At 44.5% G+C, this 18,991-nt stretch overlaps 1 protein-coding gene across 3 annotated transcripts in view; it reads right to left on the bottom strand.

Annotated features, from left to right (window-relative positions):
• Positions 1-11,173, bottom strand: part of TBC1D16 (TBC1 domain family member 16) — an 80,420-nt gene extending 69,247 nt beyond the window's left edge. For all 3 annotated transcript variants that reach the window (XM_060252384.1, XM_060252386.1, XM_060252385.1), the window contains exon 1: positions 11,041-11,173. The gene's annotated coding sequence lies outside the window, so the exon portion shown is untranslated. The remainder of the gene's footprint in view (positions 1-11,040) is intronic.
• Positions 11,174-18,991: the final 7,818 nt, after the last annotated feature.

The raw sequence follows: 18,991 nt of genomic DNA, 5'->3' as shown, positions 1-18,991 counted from the left end.
CAGTCCCCATGGTTTGTGTTGCAAATATCAGCCAAAAAATTCACCACAAGGCCTCCAGCAAGCACTTCCTTGTTTGCACAGAGCAAGTGAGATATAAAGATATGAAACTAAAGGAAAAAGTAACACAAGGAAGCAAACCCATATCAAGTTCCTCCGAAATAATTCCTACAAAGGCATGTCAGAGATAACCATGTTTAACATAAAGAAAGAAAGCATACAGAGGCAATAAAGATAAATATATCAGCAAGCAACAGGCCAAATCGCCCAAAATAAAGACAAGAATTTAGGCATAGAGACACAAATCTGCCCTTTATGCCTACTACAGATTAGCATTATCCTTCCTTCTTCCTTCAAGAAGGAAGTTTCCTGCAGAAATTCCTGCAGAAATTCATTGTGTGCACTTCTTCCTTATTGGGCAAGAGTTTTTCCTGAAATCTTCTAGGCCTTTATTTTATTGAGGAAAAAATTTCCGAGGTGACACTAAAGAGTCTTCAAGAAGGAGAGCCAGTTTGGTGTAGTGGTTAAGTGTGCGGACTCTTATCTGGGAGAACCGGGTTTGATTCCCCACTCCTCCACTTGCACCTGCTAGCATGGCCTTGGGTCAGCCATAGCTCTGGCAGAGGTTGTCCTTGAAAGGGCAGCTGCTGGGAGAGCCCTCTCCAGCCCCACCCACCTCACAGGGTATCTGTTGTGGGGGAGGAAGGTAAAGGAGATTGTGAGCCGCTCTGAGACTCTTCGGAGTGGAGGGCGGGATATAAATCCAATATCATCTTCTTCTTCCTTCAAAATGTCTTTCCTCTTGCTTTCTATAAACCCTATTAATTGGGTCCTGTGACAGCTCATGCCCACCAAAGCAAGAGATATACATACAGCTGACAGACAGGCAACTGACCACCTGCATCATCAAGGTGGCTGCCAATAGAAGATGCACAACCACAAATGACTGCCACAAAATGCTAGGTCTAGTAAAAAAAAAAATGTAGGCATGGAAGGTGCCATTTCTCAATGGTGACTCCCTGAAGATGCAAAGGTGATGCCTCCCATGCTCTTCTGAAGAACCTGCCACTTTACTAAGTGGAAGAAAACCCGGACTGGCTCTTTGCTTTAGAGAAGACACACTTTGCTAAAGAAACAAATGGGCACCCAGACATCTGAGGATACTGTGAACATAAGAACATAAGAGAAGCCATGTTAGATCAGGCCAATGGCCCATCCAGTCCAACATTCTGTGTCACACAGCGGCCAAATATATATATATACACATATATATATACACACACACACACACACACACACTGTGGCTAATAGCCACTGATGGACCTCTGCTCCATATTTTTATCTAAACCCCTCTTGAAGGTGGCTATGCTTGTGGCCGCCACCACCTCCTGTGGCAGTGAATTCCACATGTTAATCACCCTTTGGGTGAAGAAGTACTTCCTTTTATCCGTTTTAACCTGTCTGCTCAGCAATTTCATCGAATGCCCACGAGTTCTTGTATTGTGAGAAAGGGAGAAAAGTACTTCTTTCTCTACTTTCTCCATCCCATGCATTATCTTGTAAACCTCTATCATGTCACCCCTCAGTCGACGTTTCTCCAAGCTAAAGAGCCCTAAGCGTTTCAACCTTTCTTCATAGGGAAGGTGTTCCAGCCCTTTAATCATTTTAGTTGCCCTTTTCTGAACTTTCTCCAATGCTATAATATCCTTTTTGAGGTGCGGCACCACAATGAGGACAACTGGTCTAGTGTTTAAAGTGTGTCACTCTTCTGCTGCTGAAGTGACCATGGCATTGCTTTACCACAGTTCAAGTGAGGAGAAAAGGGTAAAGGGGCTGCCTAGGTTTGGCAGCAAAGCTCCGGCCCTGCAATGATTACTGGGTCCTGAACAAAATCACCATCTGGGACCGCTACCCTTTGTCACTGATCCCTGAACTACTGGATCGCCTTAAGAGGGCCCAGGTCTATACCAAGCTGGACCTCCGGGGCACGTACAACATGGTGCGGATCCACGCAGGAGATGAATGGAAGACAGCTTTCAGGACCCACTATGGCCAGTACGAGTATCTCGTGATGCCCTTTGGCCTGACCAACGTCCCGCTGTCTTCCAAAGGCTGATGAACGACATCTTCCGTGACCTGCTCAACCGTTTTATTTAGATGAAATTTAAATTATTCTCAAAGCCCTGCCCAGCATGCAGGGCATGTCCGCCAGGTCCTGCAACGCCTGTGCGAGCATGGTCTCTATGCCAAGCTAGAGAAGTGTGCCTTCGACTTAACAGCAGTCGAGTTCCTTGGCCACATCGTCTCACTCCAAGGGACTCGGATGGACCCGAACAAAGTCAAGGCGGTCCTGACCTGGCAGACGCCATGGAACCGCAAGGATGTACAGCGGTTCCTTGGCTTTTCCAATTATTACCGCCAGTTCACCCCTGCCTATGCCGACGTAACCACGCCTCTGACCCAGCTCCTCCGGCCCAAAGAGCCATTTTACTGGACTCCAGAGGCAGACCATGCCTTCACCACCCTGAAAACCTGCTTCACCATCGAGCCGCTCCTGCGTTACCCAGACCTGCAGCTGCTGTTCACAGTAGAGACCGATGCCTCCAGCGTGGCCCTCGGCGCAGTGCTATCCCAGCGGGAGGACCCCTCCCAGCCGCTACAACCCTGCACATACTACTCACAGCAGAGCATAACTACACCATCTGGGAGTGGGAACTCCTGGCCATCAAGACTGCCTTCGAGATTTGGAGGCATCACCTTGAAGGGGCCTGCCACCCCATCCAGGTCCTGACTGACCACCGGAACCTGGAGCATCTACAGACAGCTCAACGCCTCACCCAGCATCAGATCCGGTGGTCCCTCTTCTTTTCCCAGTTTGACTTCTGGATCACCGACATCCCAGAGAACCAGAACGCAGACACCTTCTCCCGAAAACCGGAGTACGCTGTGCCTCTAACGGAGGAGACCTCAACTGGGCTCATCCTTGCACCCTCGGTCTTTGCTGCCACCACGACTCACCCGATCTTGGCTGCAGACATCCAGGCCAGCCAGGCCCAAGTCCCCTGGGCTCAGCAATGCCTCCTGGAAGTGCAAGATGGCCCGGCCGGGGACCTCTCTACCCTCCAAGGTCTCCTCCTGCACTGTGGGCACCTATACGTGCCTCCGGGGCCCCTCTGGGCCGACGTGCTCCGCTTGACCCATGACTCCCCTCCTGTGGGGAACTTTGGCCAACACAAGACCCTGCACCTGCTCACACAGGAGTTCTGGTGGCCTCGCATCGGTGCCGACGTCGCCCACTATGTCGGTTCCTGTGAGGTCTGCCGGTGGGTCAAGGATGTACCGGCCAAACCCCCAGGGCTTTTGCATCCCCTACCCTACCTGCAGGACCTTGGGACACCGTCTCCCTGGACTTTATCACCAAGCTCCCCAGGTCCAAGGGGCACACTTGCATCCTGGTGATGGTGGACCTCTTCACCAAGATGGCTCACTTTGTTCCACGTCCCAAGCCGCCCACGGTTCCTGAAACAGCCCAGCTCTACCTCCAGCACGTCTTTTGCCTGCACGGGCTCCCAGCACACTTGATCTCAGACCTTGTGGAAGCAACAAGTCTATTCTCCGGCTTGCATCCACGCTCCTTCTTGCTTCCTGATCCTGACCAGTTTGATTTTCTTGGCACCCTGACCTTTTGGCTTTTGGATATTGACTTCTGATTCCGGTTTGTGATTCTGCATTGGTGACTTGGCTCCTGCTTGACTTCCTGGACTTTGACCTTGGACGGGCTTTGGACTCCTGCCTGCCTGCACCCTGAGAATGTGACACCTCCCGACTAGGAGCCCAGGTGCGTCCACCCAGCCAGGGGAGGGAGACATCACCGACGGCAGCTGTCACGTCAAGATTTCAAACGTCTTGGCCCCATCCTGTGGGTTCCCCACAAGTAGATTCCCCCTGGCCACTGCAAGAAAGAACACCTGTGCTCTGTTGGGATTGGCTGGAGGCAAGGGCAGAGGAAGTGGGGCTGGAGATTTAGGTGGGGGTTCCACAGCCTACCGGGGAGGATGAACCCTGGTCTTTCCATGCAATTGCTACTCAGAGAGAGAGATGATGAATGATGGTAAAGCCAGCGAGGAGGTGAAAAAGGACCACGGATGCAGGCAACCCTCTTTTCGACCTCCATTCTGAGACAGAGCTGAGACCCGCCAACGGATCCCCCCACCCTGAAGCCAGCACACTTGCCTCCAGCCAACGCAGACCCCCACACCCCAGACACTGCCTTCCCCAATGGAAAGGAGGCTCCATGGAGCGCAGACACTGCCCGGCCGGTTTTGCATTCCCCAGGTTTGAAACAGACCCAGGAAACACAAAAGTGGATGGTGCCTGCACAGTGTGCTCCTCAAAGCCTGGCAGGAATAAATTAACCAACTGTAAAATCTGAAGAAGAACCAATTACAGTTTTTAAAAATTGGCTCCTGTTGAAGTTGTATGCTGCCACTCAACCTTCCTACTCAACTTTAACAGAGCCGTGGGGTGGGAGCCATAGTTCAGTGGTAGAACATCTTTCTCACATGCACAAGGTCTTGTCACTTGCACCTCCCACTAAAAGGATCAAGTAGAAATGGTCATGTGAAGGTCTTGTCCCTGGCACCTCAGGCTAATAGGATCAAGTAGTATTCTCACAAATTTTATTGCTTAATCTCAAAAGAAATATTTTAAATTAAAATTTAAAATACAAAATTGTAAATTAAAAATGGAAATAGTTTCAAGTTTCTGCATTTCTCCTACAATTCTCTTTTTAATTTTTTTTTGGGGGGGTGGCGCTAATGGACAGCTCGCCTAAGGCACCAAAAACCCTAGCACCAGCCTTGGTTCCACTTTCACACAAAGAACAGCTTTAAAAATATTGCAGAGGTCTGACTCTCTGGACAACTTAAAATGATGGAATATATACATTCTACATTCAATTATGAATGATACGGAAGACTTGTTAGTTTCAGGTGGATAGCTGTGTTAGTCCGTAGTAGAACAAAATTCAAGCTCAGTAGCACTTTAACCAACAACACTTTCCAGGCGTCACAAATCCTGATCCAGATTATTCTCTTGTTACTTCACTTTACAATAAACAAGACCTTCAGGCTGGAGAGCTGTGAATCACCTCACCATACACACTAGGGGTGTGCAAACTCACCACCCTCCCCCCCCCCGCCACCCCCAGCTCAGGTCTTTTGGACCTGAAAAAAAAAATCAGTATTTCTGAAAAATCCTGGATCCCAATACTGGTATGGTATCTGGATCTAGGATTTTCAGAAACCTCAATTTTTTTAAAGGTCCAATAGACCCGAGAAGAAAAATACCAGGGGTGGAAAGCCAGGCTGACCCTGGGACTGGTTTAGTCTCTCCTGCAGAGTAGTTTGAACTGTACCACAGGAGAAGCTGGCCCCAGGATCTGTGTGAGGCGGGAAGCTCTCTCCTCCTGCCACCACAGTCTATCCTGGGCTTTAAACCGAGCTGCAGGGGGAGGCAGCAGGCAGCATGGAGCTTTCCGTTCCTGCTGCCCCAGCTGATCCTCTGTAGCTCAGAGCTGCAAGAGGGGGTTTAAACCAAGCTGCAAAAGGAGCCAAGCCCCAGCTGATGCAACACAGAGCTCTCAGTTCCCACCACCCTAGCTGATGGTATAGCTGTCCCTAATAAAAGCAGAAATAGAACAAAATTGGCCTTTATTCAGGTTCAGCTATACCTGTAGCTCGGGGGTGTCAAACATACGTCCCGTGGGCCAGATCAGGCCCGCAGAGGGCTCCAATCAGGCCCTCCAGCAACTGGCAGTCATCTGCTTTATTTTCCCTTGCCTGCTTTTGTCGGTCGCCATTTTGTGTTTCTCCCTGGATAAGCCAGAGCAGGAAAGCAGTCTTTCCTTTTCCCCCCTCCCTTTTCCCAAAGGGAGGAGGAGGGAGAAGCAGCCTCAGCCAATGAGGGAGCTTGGCTCTATAGTTCTGCTGGGTGATTAATTTTGCCAGGCTCAATTAATCACCCTGCAGAACTACTGAAACAAGCCTCTCTTCCTTCTAATGAATGGCTGAGGCTCCTCCCCCTCCTTGTTGTGCCCCCGGGGAAGGAAAGAAAGAGGCAGAGCTTCCTTTGCAGAGTCCCCACCATCAGGAGAGCTATAAAGAGTGCTTTTAAGACTAGCAACATTTTAGTGAAGGTATGAGCTTTTTGCCTTGCTACAGAGAGAGAGAGAGAGAGAGAGATTCGTTGGGCTTGTTATGGGTGTAACTGGGTTCCGCTCCTCTTTTTCACTGTACTCATGCCCTCCAGTCTTGCTCAATAGGAAAGCACGTGAACTATTTAGAAGAGAAATATCAGCATTAGGCTGAGAGTGTGTTCCATCCCAGGTTAACCCAACAACTTTTCCTTAATGTTCCTTTCACATTTTCCTTTGATTGGGGGTCTTGAATTTAGACTTCCCAGATAATAGGCTGACACTGACCACTGTACATGGCTGTCTCTCTGTTCTTGTAGTTGTTTTTGGGGGGAAGGTGCTTTTTTTTTGAGTTGTAGTAATTTTCCTGGGGGAAATTATACTTTTGTAGACAAGCACATAGCCCTCAGTCTGTGCCATGGTGCCTTCACATGCTCTTGACTAGTACATGAAGCAACTTCTGTACAAAAGCTCACAAGGCCCAGCTGCTTCATGTTCCTCTGGGTCCTAGTTTCAAAGCATTGACCATGAGATGTTCTGTAATGAATGTCAATGAATCAAAAGTAAGTTTGCAACTTACAGATGTGCACACCTGAACAGCACATATTCAAGACTGGTACAGCACAGACATTGTCTGCAGTTGCTGATGTAATAATTCATAGCAAGAGGTGGCATTTATCAGAGACTGTAAAACAAAACATTGCAAGCGTGCTAATATTTTAAACATGTTTTATTTTATGTTAAAAAAATCTAATTGCGTGTCTGTGCCCTTTATAAAATTTATATTTCCACTACCTGGTATTACGTTTTATGATACTTATGGCCTGGCCCGACAAGGTCTCATTTATGGCAAATCCGGCCCTCATAACAAATGAGTTCGATACCCCTACTGTAGCTGATCAGATCCTCTGATCTGTATTCAGCTTAAATAATATCTGAAAAATACCAGCAATGTATTTTTCAGGTTTGGCTTATGACGAATGCACACCTCTAATACACACCCTCCTTTTAGTTACTAAATGATCCAATGTCAACTTTAGGTGAGTGAGGCAAAGTGGATTTCTTTTATTAATGTTTCTTCTTTTATGCACAGGAGGATTCCTCAATCCTGAATGAGCCAACTCTGCAGATACAAATCAGGACTCCTTTTCCCTGCATCCTGCAGAGTAGGGGGTCCCCAACTTTGAGGAATTTTGAGAGCAAGTAATGAGTATCACCCCAATATGGCTTCTGCAGAAGACAGAGCCAAACAGCTTCTGCAGAAGATGGGGCTTTCTGCAGGAGGCAGAGCCAAACAAAAAAAAAACATTGGTCCTCCAATTTGGTCTCATCACAGTTAACAAATCTTCCAGAACCATTCCCATAATGCTTCAAATACTGTATAAAGGTTATGTCCATATGGTTTAAGTACTATTTGATTACATAATGCAGCAATGACACCCACCCCACAGAAGGGTCAAGGTATCCAGGAGAAAGTGTCATAGGTTCCTAATGTAGCAGGAAGCTATTGCCTTGTTCCAGGTAATGTATCTACCCAACATGTTGCAAATTCACCCTTCTCCTAAGGAACTCAGAACAGCACATATGGTTCTCCTTTCCCCATTTTATCACAACAACCACCCTAGGAGATAGGTTAAGCTAAGTGACTAGCCCAATGTTATACAGAAAGTTTCATGGCAAAATAAGGATACAAACCCAGAGCCTAGCCCAATACTTTAAGGACTTGGTTGTTGCTAGTTCTTTAACATGAAGTTCCATATTCAGGCCTCACAATAAGTAATAAAAATACACAGGAGCATCTTACATACTTACTTTAGTGCACTAGCATAAATCTACACACAATGGGTGCCTGAATTACTGGCAGCTATTCAGTTCTATCCTTCCCTTTCTGTATAGCATCTCTAAGATTTTTAGTCTTTTAAAATCTTTGCCAGCCATCGCCTTCATACGCTGGTTATTCTAGCACCCGGACAATATACCTCAATATAAAGATTTGATTTTCTTTTGTAAAGAGCCCTATTTGTCTCTGTACCAAGCCATATTCAACAGACCCGTTTTCAACACAGCATGACAATGTCCCTCTCCACAACCTGTGCTTCTAAATAAACATGGTTCTAAGTTTCTTAAAGAGACAAGCATCTCCTTCATGAAGTCTGTGGCATCTGGAGAGCATACGATCAGTCATGTTCTAATCATGTACTGCTGAAATTCTAATTCGGGAATGCAATTCTTCCAGCACGTGTCAGCAGCTGACACTTCACGGTAATTGGAGTCATTCCTCATTTGTTAGCTGCACCCTTCCTTCAACACATAATGTAATCAAAATTGATAAGACTGTGCCAATTGCCTTTTCTAGAAAAAAAAAAGAACTCTGCACACACACATTATTTCCTCCCACACAACAGCTGCTGCTTCTGAACACCTGCACTGCAGCCAGCAAGGTAGTCCATTCAGCAATTGGTTGCTCCTGTGGCCAATACCCAGGACTGCTCTGTCAGCAGTGAACCTGAGAGGCAGACAGCAATTGGCCAATCCTCTGGAGATCTCATCATACAGCCTCATCACATAAGTGCTTTAGACAGCACAAACTCTTGGCCTCTTTCTCTGAGGCCCTTCCCCTTTGAACAAATGGCTTAATTTCAAGATCCTGTTGGCAAGTTTTCTTCAAACATTCCTTGCTGGCTCTCGCAGCAATTTTTTTTAACTTATCAGAAATGACTTAAAGTCAGATAGCTGTTGGTAATGATGTGGCTGAACTCAAAGATTTCATATTGAAAACCTGGCACAGTGACAAAGACCAAATTTTGTTTCAAAGGCACACAAGGTAGAAAAGCACTGAAGATTTAAATGAAACTTTACTAAGCACAAACATTACAATATGATAATATTCAGATGTGTGTAGAAATATCTTCTAGGATCACACCATATTACAAGCATAGTAATTGGGGGAAAGAAACACATTTGAAAGTGTTAAAGATGATGAAGAACTAAGGGAGACAGAGTAAATACAGGGACAACAGATCATACCAAAAACTTAATTATGCAAACTGATTCACTTGTCATTTCTCCTGATAAAGGGAAAGGAGCTAGGCTATCCAAGTTAAACAGTAATTACTATAGCAAAGCAAAAGTCCCAGGGGGCATTGTAGAAATGATGCATATTCCTAAGCAGAAGCTATATTTAACAATGTCCTACTATGAGATAAATCTAACTAAAGTGACCCAGTATTAAAATACGGGTGTGCAAGGAGCCAGAATGCTTGCTTCACTACCAGCTTTGGAAATGAACTGTGGTCCAAAGAGAACTTCCAGTTCTTGGGGCCTCTGCCAAAACAGCCAGTGCATCCTCTAACACTATCTGCTACAAAATGAATATGAACCTGATATTCAAGGCCTACTTCTTTTCTTTCTTTATTTGAAGTTTTATACCTCACCTTCCTTTCAAAAGGTCTTCAAGGCAGTTCCAATTTAAAAAAACACAAAACACAATCTGCGTAACTAAAAAAACTCTAAGCAAATAGGTAAATCCATACCATATAATGTGGTTCTGTACATATCTTGGTCCCAGAATGTTTAGAGTGTTGTAAGTCAAAGCTAGCACTTTCAATTAAACCACAAAAATAGTGGAAGCCCATGAAGATCTCTATGTATAGGTGAGCCAATTTGGTGTAGTGGTTAAGTGTGCGTACTTTTATCTGGGAGAACCGGGTTTGATTCCCCACTCCTCCACTTGCACCTGCTGGAATGGCCTTGGGTCAGCCATAGCTCTGGCAGAGGTTGTCCTTGAAAGGGCAGCTGCTGTGAGAGCCCTCTCCAGCCCCACCCACCTCACAGGGTGTCTGTTGTGGGGGAGGAAGGTAAAGGAGATTGTGAGCCGCTCTGAGACTCTTCCGAGTGGCGGGCGGGATATAAATCCAATATCTTCATCTACACTCATCACAAGATATCCTAGTTCCTAACATGGTCACTGTATTCTAAACCAGTTTAAAGTTTCCAAAGTCTTATTATGTTTTGTTTTATTTTTTTATTTATAACCCGCCCTTCCAACAACAGGCTCAGGACGGGGATGATTGATGATGATATGCCTTCGGAAACTTAACTGGTTTAGAATAGTGTGAGCACACTTTTAAAAGGTAGCCCCGTGTATGATGCAACACAGTCATCTACCCAACATATGAAAGGCCATCTCTTTCCTGGAGTTACGACATTGGATAACATTCAAAAATGTAGTTTTCTACTTGCAAGACAAACAGCTGGGCAGGAGTCTGGAATGCAGCAGTGCTGGGGAGAAACAGACATTCCTACATAATTTCTTATTGCCCAGGGGCTCAGGAAACATTGACGCCATCTGTGACAGGATCAAGGAAAGTCCCACTGCTGCCAGTGACTTGCCATTTAATGACTGAAGAATATCTAAAATGCTTGATTCTTGCCTTGGAATAATCAGGCTTATTAATAAGGAAACTCAAATACATCCTGCTCCACAAAGCAGAATCTGACGGCTGCAAGAAAAAGGGCATTTAAACAGGAAGTATTTTTTTATTTGCAAACATTCAAAGCTCTTTACATACGCTCCCTTGTTTTAACATCTACAACAGCTCTGTAAGGCACATCGGTATTAATGTTCCCATATTGAACAAGAGGGGCCAAGAGAGAACAGCTTGCCTACAGAATCCTCGTGCGCTCATGACAAAGGTCTGTATCTCAAGAGAATGAGATACACTGCCCTGCTACATCTTCTTTAGCCAAGGTTGCAGTACTGTCTTCCAAATGTATCCCTGTTGACACTTCCTTGCACCGCAGATGCATACAACATGGGAGGGGTTTTCTAGACACAAATCATCACTCACCTCTGTCGTCTGAGAGAGAACCAGTATGGTGGAACAGACAGTGCTTGGTCTTGCATCTGGGTAGCCAAAGTTCTCATTAGGAACAACTTATTTTAGGGCCTTGGAAGGCTCTCACATCTTCAATCCCCAATCTGTAAAACAGAAACAAATGCAACCTACTTCATAAGGATGTCACAGGGCTGAACATAAAGACACTAAAGCCTCTAGGAAATGACAGAATGCAAACAAATGGCAGGAACCTGGACAAAGTGAGCAAAAAGCAGGGGCTATTAACTCCAGAGGAAGTACAAACAGTCCCACAAGGAAAACCACAGACCATCAGGCAATACAACAAACATTCAGAAACATAAGTCCCCGAAATTGTCACACTAACACAACTACAATATCCCTGGGGAATGACCACAGAATGTCCACCTCATGAGCACATGACACTACTCACCATTTAAGTATCTCTATCTAAGGGACATATTCTTAGGAGCTGAGCATACAGACCCCTCAGTTTATCGCACAGGAAACAGTGACCTATTCAAGACAAGCCACAGGATTAGTGCTGGTCATAAATATGCATTATCACAGCACAGAGCCTTGATCATGAAGAATGACTCAAGGAAGTGAATACGTGATCTCACTTTAAGTCATGTCTTAAGGAAAAAATCCCCCCCCCCTTTTCTCTCTGCTAAGCATTCTTCTTCTTAAGGAGAAATTTGGCTAACAACTGTTTCTAGGCATACTTTAAGGCACCCATTCCTAACTTATAAGGCCCTGCACAGTTAAGCACCAAGTGACTAGAACAGGGGTCCCCAACTTGGTGCCCACCAAGTGTTTTTAGAAAGTGAGTGGGACAAGGTGGGGTTTTTGTTCAGCCAGGTTTCTGGAGTTGGGAGTAAGCAGTGAAGTGGCCAAGTTTGCAGATGACATTCAATTGTTCAGGGTGGTGAGAACCAGAGAGGATTGTGAGGCACTCCAAAGTGATCTGTTGAGGCTGGGTGAGTGGGCGTCAACGTGGCAGATGAGGTTCATTGTGACCAAGTGCCAAGTAATGCACATTGGGGCCAAAAATCCCAGCTACAGATACAAGTTGATGGGGTGTGAACTGGCAGAGACTGACCAAGAGAGAGATCTTGGGGTCATGGTAGATAACTCACTGAAAATGTCAAGACAGTCTGTGACTGCAATAAAAAAGGCCAGCGCCATGCTGGGAATTATTAAGAAGGGAATTGAAAACAAATCAGCCAGTATCATAATGCCCCTGTATAAATCGATGGTGCGGTCTCATTTGGAATACTGTGTACAATTCTGGTCACCGCACCTCAAAAAAGATATTATAGCATTGGAAAAAGTCCAGAAAAGGGCAACTAGAATATTAAAGGTTTGGAACACTTTCCCTATGAAGAAAGGTTAAAACGCTTGGGGCTCTTTAGCTTGGAGAAACGTCAACTGCGGGGTGACATGATAGAGGTTTACAAGATTATGCATGGGATGGAGAAAGTAGAGAAAGAAGTCCTTTTCTCCCTTTCTCATAACACAAGAACTCGTGGGCATTCAATGAAATTGCTGAGCAGTCGGGTTAAAACGGATAAAAGGAAGTACTTCTTCACCCAAAGGGTGATTAACATGTGGAATTCACTGCCACAGGAGGTAGTGGCAGCTACAAGCATAGCCAGCTTTAAGAGGGGATTGGATAAAAATATGGAGCAGAGGTCAATCAGTGGCTATTAGCCACAGTATATATATTTGTGTATATATATACACACACACATATATTGGTCACTGTGTGACACAGAGTGTTGGACTGGATGGGCCATTGGCCTGATCCAACATGGCTTCTCTTATGTTCTTATGATTGACTACTGTAGATCTGATTGCATCTGCAGGTTTTTAAAACATTGCTCTGGCAGCAGCTGTCATCACAGCACAATGATCTGTACTGTGTGACTGAAGGTAAACTGGGGCAACCATTTTGCAGCTGGCTCCACCTCCTACAGCAGCCATTCTAGGACAGCCATTTTGTGGCTATGCCTAGCATGCTGTGTCAGAATTCCAAAGGTGCCTGCAGGCTCAAAAAGGTTGGATGAACCTGGACTAGACTGATCACCTGCTCCTCTAACTGCTGTGCTAGAGTGCAAGATCAGCATTGGACGCCATGTGTTCCACCATCATATGCAAGGCGGCTAAGGGCAGAGAGTGGTTTCCTTCCCTCCCCCCTGTAATGGCACCTAAAATGTGGACCACTAGAGTGGCTCTCCTGGTACCTCACTTACATTTTAGGTACTAGGCTGTTATTTATGTATTTTTATTATTCCCATGCACTGGCTCTCCTTTTTATTTTCTCCATCTGTACAGTTTTCCTTGCTGTATTGCTGCTTTGGGTTTTTTTAGAAAGGACGGATTTTAAGGAGTTTTTCAACATTGAGGCACCTCAAGGATTCCTTGCCTTAACAGCAGCCTGCAAATAGTTCACATAATAAAAAAGGCTCCAGCGTTATACAGAAGCAGCAGCTTGTCTGTGCTTCTCCCAACGTGGCTTTCCTTTTCTAGCCGACCAAAAGCATCATTATTATGCTTCCACAATCCTCACAACAAGACCTCACAACACAGGTTTTCAAACTGTGTTCCACGGAAGTTCTGGAGCTCCCTGGAAACTTGCCAGAGGCTACCAGTTCAGAAATGATGAACAGCCTTCCTTAGCAGGCAGTCTTACCAAGCTTACCCTCTGTCATATGTGGGTGCATTTGGGGTACATGCCTGAGGGGCTGGCAAGGCCCAACAAGTCTGACCTATTACTAGCATGTTCCAAGGTGCAGTAAGTATTCTCTGCAACATATGGGGTTGTACCACAGACACAGGGAAGATCCTCAGACACTCTGACATAAAAAGTAGCTCTGAAAGTATAAAAACTACTGCCTTAGAATATTCATCACTATGGAACTTACATGCTTTGCAAAGCTACCCAATAGAATGAACCTGAGTTCTCTTTCATTGCCTTGCAGCTACCTTTAACTGAACTCCAGTTTATCCCAACATTAGCCATTCTCTCTTCACTGCTTACTCACATCTGTCTCTCCACCATTCACTCTCCAGCACCCAGCCTTGCCTTACCAGCTAGGAAGTGGTACCAGAACATTTGCTCCCCTTTCTTCTGACCTGCACATTGGCATATGTGCACTTGTGCTAAATTTCCTGCCTTGCTCCTGCAACTTCCCTGTTTGCGTTTAACTTTCACCCACTCTGTCCATACTCTGCTGTCAACTCTTGATCCCAATTACCTCCTCCTGTACATGTGTGGCTCGCTCGCCAGTAGCATGGCCCACTCCTATCCTAACCGATCAGTCAACATTTTGCTCTGGATTACTGTTCTGTGTTCAAACTAACATCAACATCTGTAACTTGTACTTCAAACACTAGCCCATGTTATGGCCTCAGCCCAGGCCCAATATTGACTGGTTCTACTTTTTGCTCAGATCAGATATCCTAGTGTCCCAAATTGATATTTCAAAAACATTCCAGTATTTTCCTCTTCACAGCTGCAGGCCCTGGCCTCAACTCAGATGAAACCCTACTCCAGCTTGGCATTACTGCCTGGGCTTTTTGTCTTAACTTGGCACAAACCCACACAACTTTCTTACAATATAATTTTCAGCCCAGAGTTTGCTTAATCCTTGTTTCCTTTGCTTAATCCTTGTTTCCTTTTTTCCTAACCATCCTGTCACCCCTTTTGTACAACTTCTCTATAACTGGCACAGAAGTCTTCCCTTTTTTGTGTCTCAATATCAGACACAATTAGACCATGTTTCATCTTAATGCCTTTTTGTTCCTTTTTGTTAAGTTTTCTGTAAGCATTGCTTTTTAAGTAAATGAACAACTTTTTCAAGCAAACCCACTGAGAACATGAGTACATCATTTGTACAGAGACCACCCATGAAATGTTATATCTGCATTAAATTAAACAACAGGAATAAGCTAGATCCTAATGGGAACTGACTTTAAAGAAAATGTACATGCAGCCAAAAAGAATGTTCACCTATTTAGAAAATGTGAACGCCACCTCACTAGAAACCTGCACAGGATAGCTTGCAAAATAAAAACAAACTATTTCAAAATATTAATTAAAATCCAGCATCCAGAAAATGAAGAACATCAGCAGTGTCTGGAATTGTTTCTCCATTAGTTTGTATTTAAAATTGGGACGCATATGAAGAATTGCTACATATAAAAAAGTAGAAAAATCACAAACCAACAAGAGGCACGTTGAGATCCCATATGAAAGGCATGCAAGACTACATATTTGTACTATATTTAAAGATTATTGTTTCCCATCTGTATTATATAGGGCAGGTTTGTAACTGCGCAGTAGCAGAGGTTCAAAGCATTGTCCCATGTGGTACAAGATCCATGCTTTAGGGCCTCCAGAGCCAATATGAATTATGCACTGCATGGTGGGGGGAAAGAGGGGAAAAGAAAACCTTTTGGTGCTGGCAACATCTCTATAAATAAAAAGTGCTCGTTAACAGCTCAGTGCTATGCAGAATTAGGCATCACTAAGACTATTAAAATTAATGGGTACCTGACTGTGCATAGCAGCAGGATGTTAACAAATAAAATATTCTTTTCCACATATGCGCTCAGTTTTGAACATTCACGGCATTTCCATACTGACTCAATAATTAAAGCAAACTTCAAAATAAGCATAGCACAAACATGGGATTCCTCTAACAAAACCAGTAGAATAATACCAATATATGCTTTAAAAAAAAAAAAAAAAAGTCCTGCTATACCTAGCCAATGAACTGAGAAAGAAGTGAAGGCTCCAGTTTCACCACTGCATTAAAAAAATAGAAAAAACAGGCTTAACTCATAGCCTTTTCTGAAATACAATGGCATGAAGTGTATGTCATTCTCCACCACTTCTCCAGTTTGCTGAACTATTTTAAAGTGCTAATTAATGAAACAAAACCACATAAAAATTCAGCTCAGGGTCCTAAACTAGCATACAAATTCAAGGGGGTGGGGGAATAGTGCAAACAAACAACTGTAAGATTTTCTCTTTTTTAAAGCATTCATACCTACCCAATGAAGTATATACCCCAAGACCCTGCACAATACTCACAATAAGTAAACCTAACGAGACACACCCAACGGGAAAATGTGCTCCCCTTTGCAGCCATCATAACCCAGAAACTGGCACGAGCGAATCCTTTCTTCTTCACTGTGCATCATACGTGATAAGTGCAGTGCTGCTTTCACGTTCTCCAAGTGCCAATCCCCAATCACCCAAGGAGACCAGCTTCCTCACCCACCCTTACCCATGCCTTGTGTACTATTAGCGCGGCAAGCAATCACCAGAGGCCACATACAAGTTGCAACACCCAATACCTCCCATGCCTCAATGTTGCTTGTGGTGTTCTCCGAAACACACCACGGAACAGCCGGAAACACCTGAATTCTCCCGCCCCTCGCTCCCATAGGGCATAAAGCTCCTTCGCAACCCCAACCTATAGCAACCTTGCCTCTTTTATCAAGGCAGCGCATCCTATGCATCCCACAGAGAAAAGGGCCCAAACGAAGACCACATCCCGAGAACCAACCAGCACTTCCTCCTCATCCTCCTCCCCCACGAAATAACGATGTACCTTCACACACACGCCGGGTAAACGCCGCGGAGGAGCGTCGCCCACGCCCCCCAATGCCCAGCCAGGGCAAATTCTCATCCAGAGGCCACCACCTAATGCCTCGCCGTTCATGAGGAGGATCTATGGGAAGGTGGGCGTGGTCACGAGTAGCCGCACCTACCTGATCTGCCTAATCCCGCCCACCTTTGATAGTCTGGTTGCCGGACTGGGGAGTGGAGCGAGCCTAGTTTTGCGTCATGAATCAACTCCCGCCCCTGCTAAAAAGGAAACCGGGAGGTCGTGGTTTTCTAACAGCTCTATGTGGAGTGTTTTGCTGCAAAAGGAGGAATCCTATTCTTCCCTGTTAAGCGCGCCTAACTCCAGTTCCAGTTACTAATAGCGCAGAGTATCGGTATTGTCATCTAATTTAAACTAAAAAGCATAAAAGTCTAACCGTAAATTCCAGAGAGTAAGCCGGGTTAGTCTGTTTCAGCGAAACAAAACGGCTATCTAATGTCGCTTCAAGTGACTGACAACATTTATTCCTGCGTAAATTTTTGTCAGTCGGACTTCACTTCTTCAGGTGCACCGAATGAATAATCCTTTACACGGATTTTTTTAAAAATGGAAATTATGGAGAGGGAGAGTCGTGGAGTTTTATTTCAGAGCAATTTTGAGCCCCTTTTTTATGCACTGAAGTCAGTGGGTTTCGAAGGGTGTTAATCTTTTTAGGACTGTAATCCTAATGCTGTTTCATTGTTTATTGAATGTCTTATTCAGTCCGACTGAACTGTTTTCTATATTTTGTAATGAGCCTTGTGCCTCAAGGAGAAAGGTGAGCTATAAACTTCATGAATTATTAACATAATAGACTTCTTTGCATGATGGCAAGAAATTCTGATACTAGTTTAGGTAATCCCGAACTCAGTACTTTCCTTAAAACAAATGAGTTAGCAAAAACAAAATGCATGTGTAAAGAAATAACCAGTTATTAAAGGGATTATGAAAATCCTTTACAAAAGCAGTTTTAAAGCATTCAACATTTCTTCTATATTCAGTTATGAGATAATGTATGTTTATTAACTGAGTTATTCTCCAGTGTTTAAACATAGTTAGGTTTTGTGAATGTGGATGTGTTCCTGCTTGTATATGGCAGTTTTGAGCAGCTGTTTATTCTTCCCCTTCCACAGGCTGCTCAAAGCAATTCTTTCAAACCGGAAAGTGAAAATAAAATTGCTGCTTGCAGGAAAGAATACGTATCTACACAACCAATCATTATAAATCTTCTGCACTTGAGTTGTATGTTGCTAGACATAAAACTATTGATAAGAGAGCCAGTTTGGTGTAGTGGTTAAGTGTGTGAACTCTTATCTGGGAGAACCGGGTTTGATTCTCCACTCCTCCACTTGCACCTGCTGGAATGGCCTTGGGTCAGCCATCGCTCTGGCAGAGGTTGTCCTTGAAAGGGCAGCTGCTGTGAAAACCCTCTCAGCTCCACCCACCTCACAGGGTGTCTGTTGTGGGGGGAGAAGATATAAGAGATTGTAAGCCACTCTGAGTCTCTGATCCAGAGAGAAGGGCGAGGTATAAATCTGTAATTCTTCTAGATATGCTTTTCCTAGTTTCACTGTGTGTATTTTTATGAGACTGCAACTTGACTATTAAATATTTCTTTCCTAAACTTATATATGTTTGGGAGTTTTAAATGCTATTTAAACCTATCTATAAGAAACAATATATAAGAAACTGGTGGGTCTATAAGTGAGCAGACACCTCTGAAAATTGCTTCATCTTTGAGTACCAAGTAATCCTTTGGCTTGTTTTGGTTTTGTTACCAATTTCTTTAATTTGAATATTAAAAGTTAAGCACAGCTACTCTGTGTTAAAATGTATTGCAGGGCTCCCCAGCCATGTTGAGCTTTTAATTCTGATAAATGGTAGTGGGTAATACCACAATATAACTGCCATTGGGAGGTGGGTGAAAATTATTACGGGGGGGGGGGGGCAATTAAAAAATGTTCAGAGGTTCCAAGCCAAGTGTCCTCCCGAAATGGTAGCACTATTTCAAATGTGCACTCCTGCAGATCCAAAGATTATATGCCTCCTGGGATCTTCTGAATCTCTACCTGCACCAATATGGTGAAGGAAAGCCAACACTGGCTTTTTGTTTTGGGGAAGAGGTATGCGGGAAGAGAAACTAGTGGTTGACGGTACACACTTTAGGGGACACCATAGTGCCTATGGGTGCCACATTGTGGATCTATCAGTAGGTATTGTACCAGGCCAAAGGTAATATAACTTGGTACAATAAGCCTAGCAATAGAACAACGTTAGAGTTCAAT

The sequence above is a fragment of the Heteronotia binoei genome, chromosome 13 (genome assembly GCF_032191835.1).
Source record: "Heteronotia binoei isolate CCM8104 ecotype False Entrance Well chromosome 13, APGP_CSIRO_Hbin_v1, whole genome shotgun sequence".
Taxonomy (NCBI): Eukaryota; Metazoa; Chordata; class Lepidosauria; order Squamata; family Gekkonidae; genus Heteronotia; species Heteronotia binoei.
This window is presented reverse-complemented; position numbering and strand designations above follow the sequence as displayed.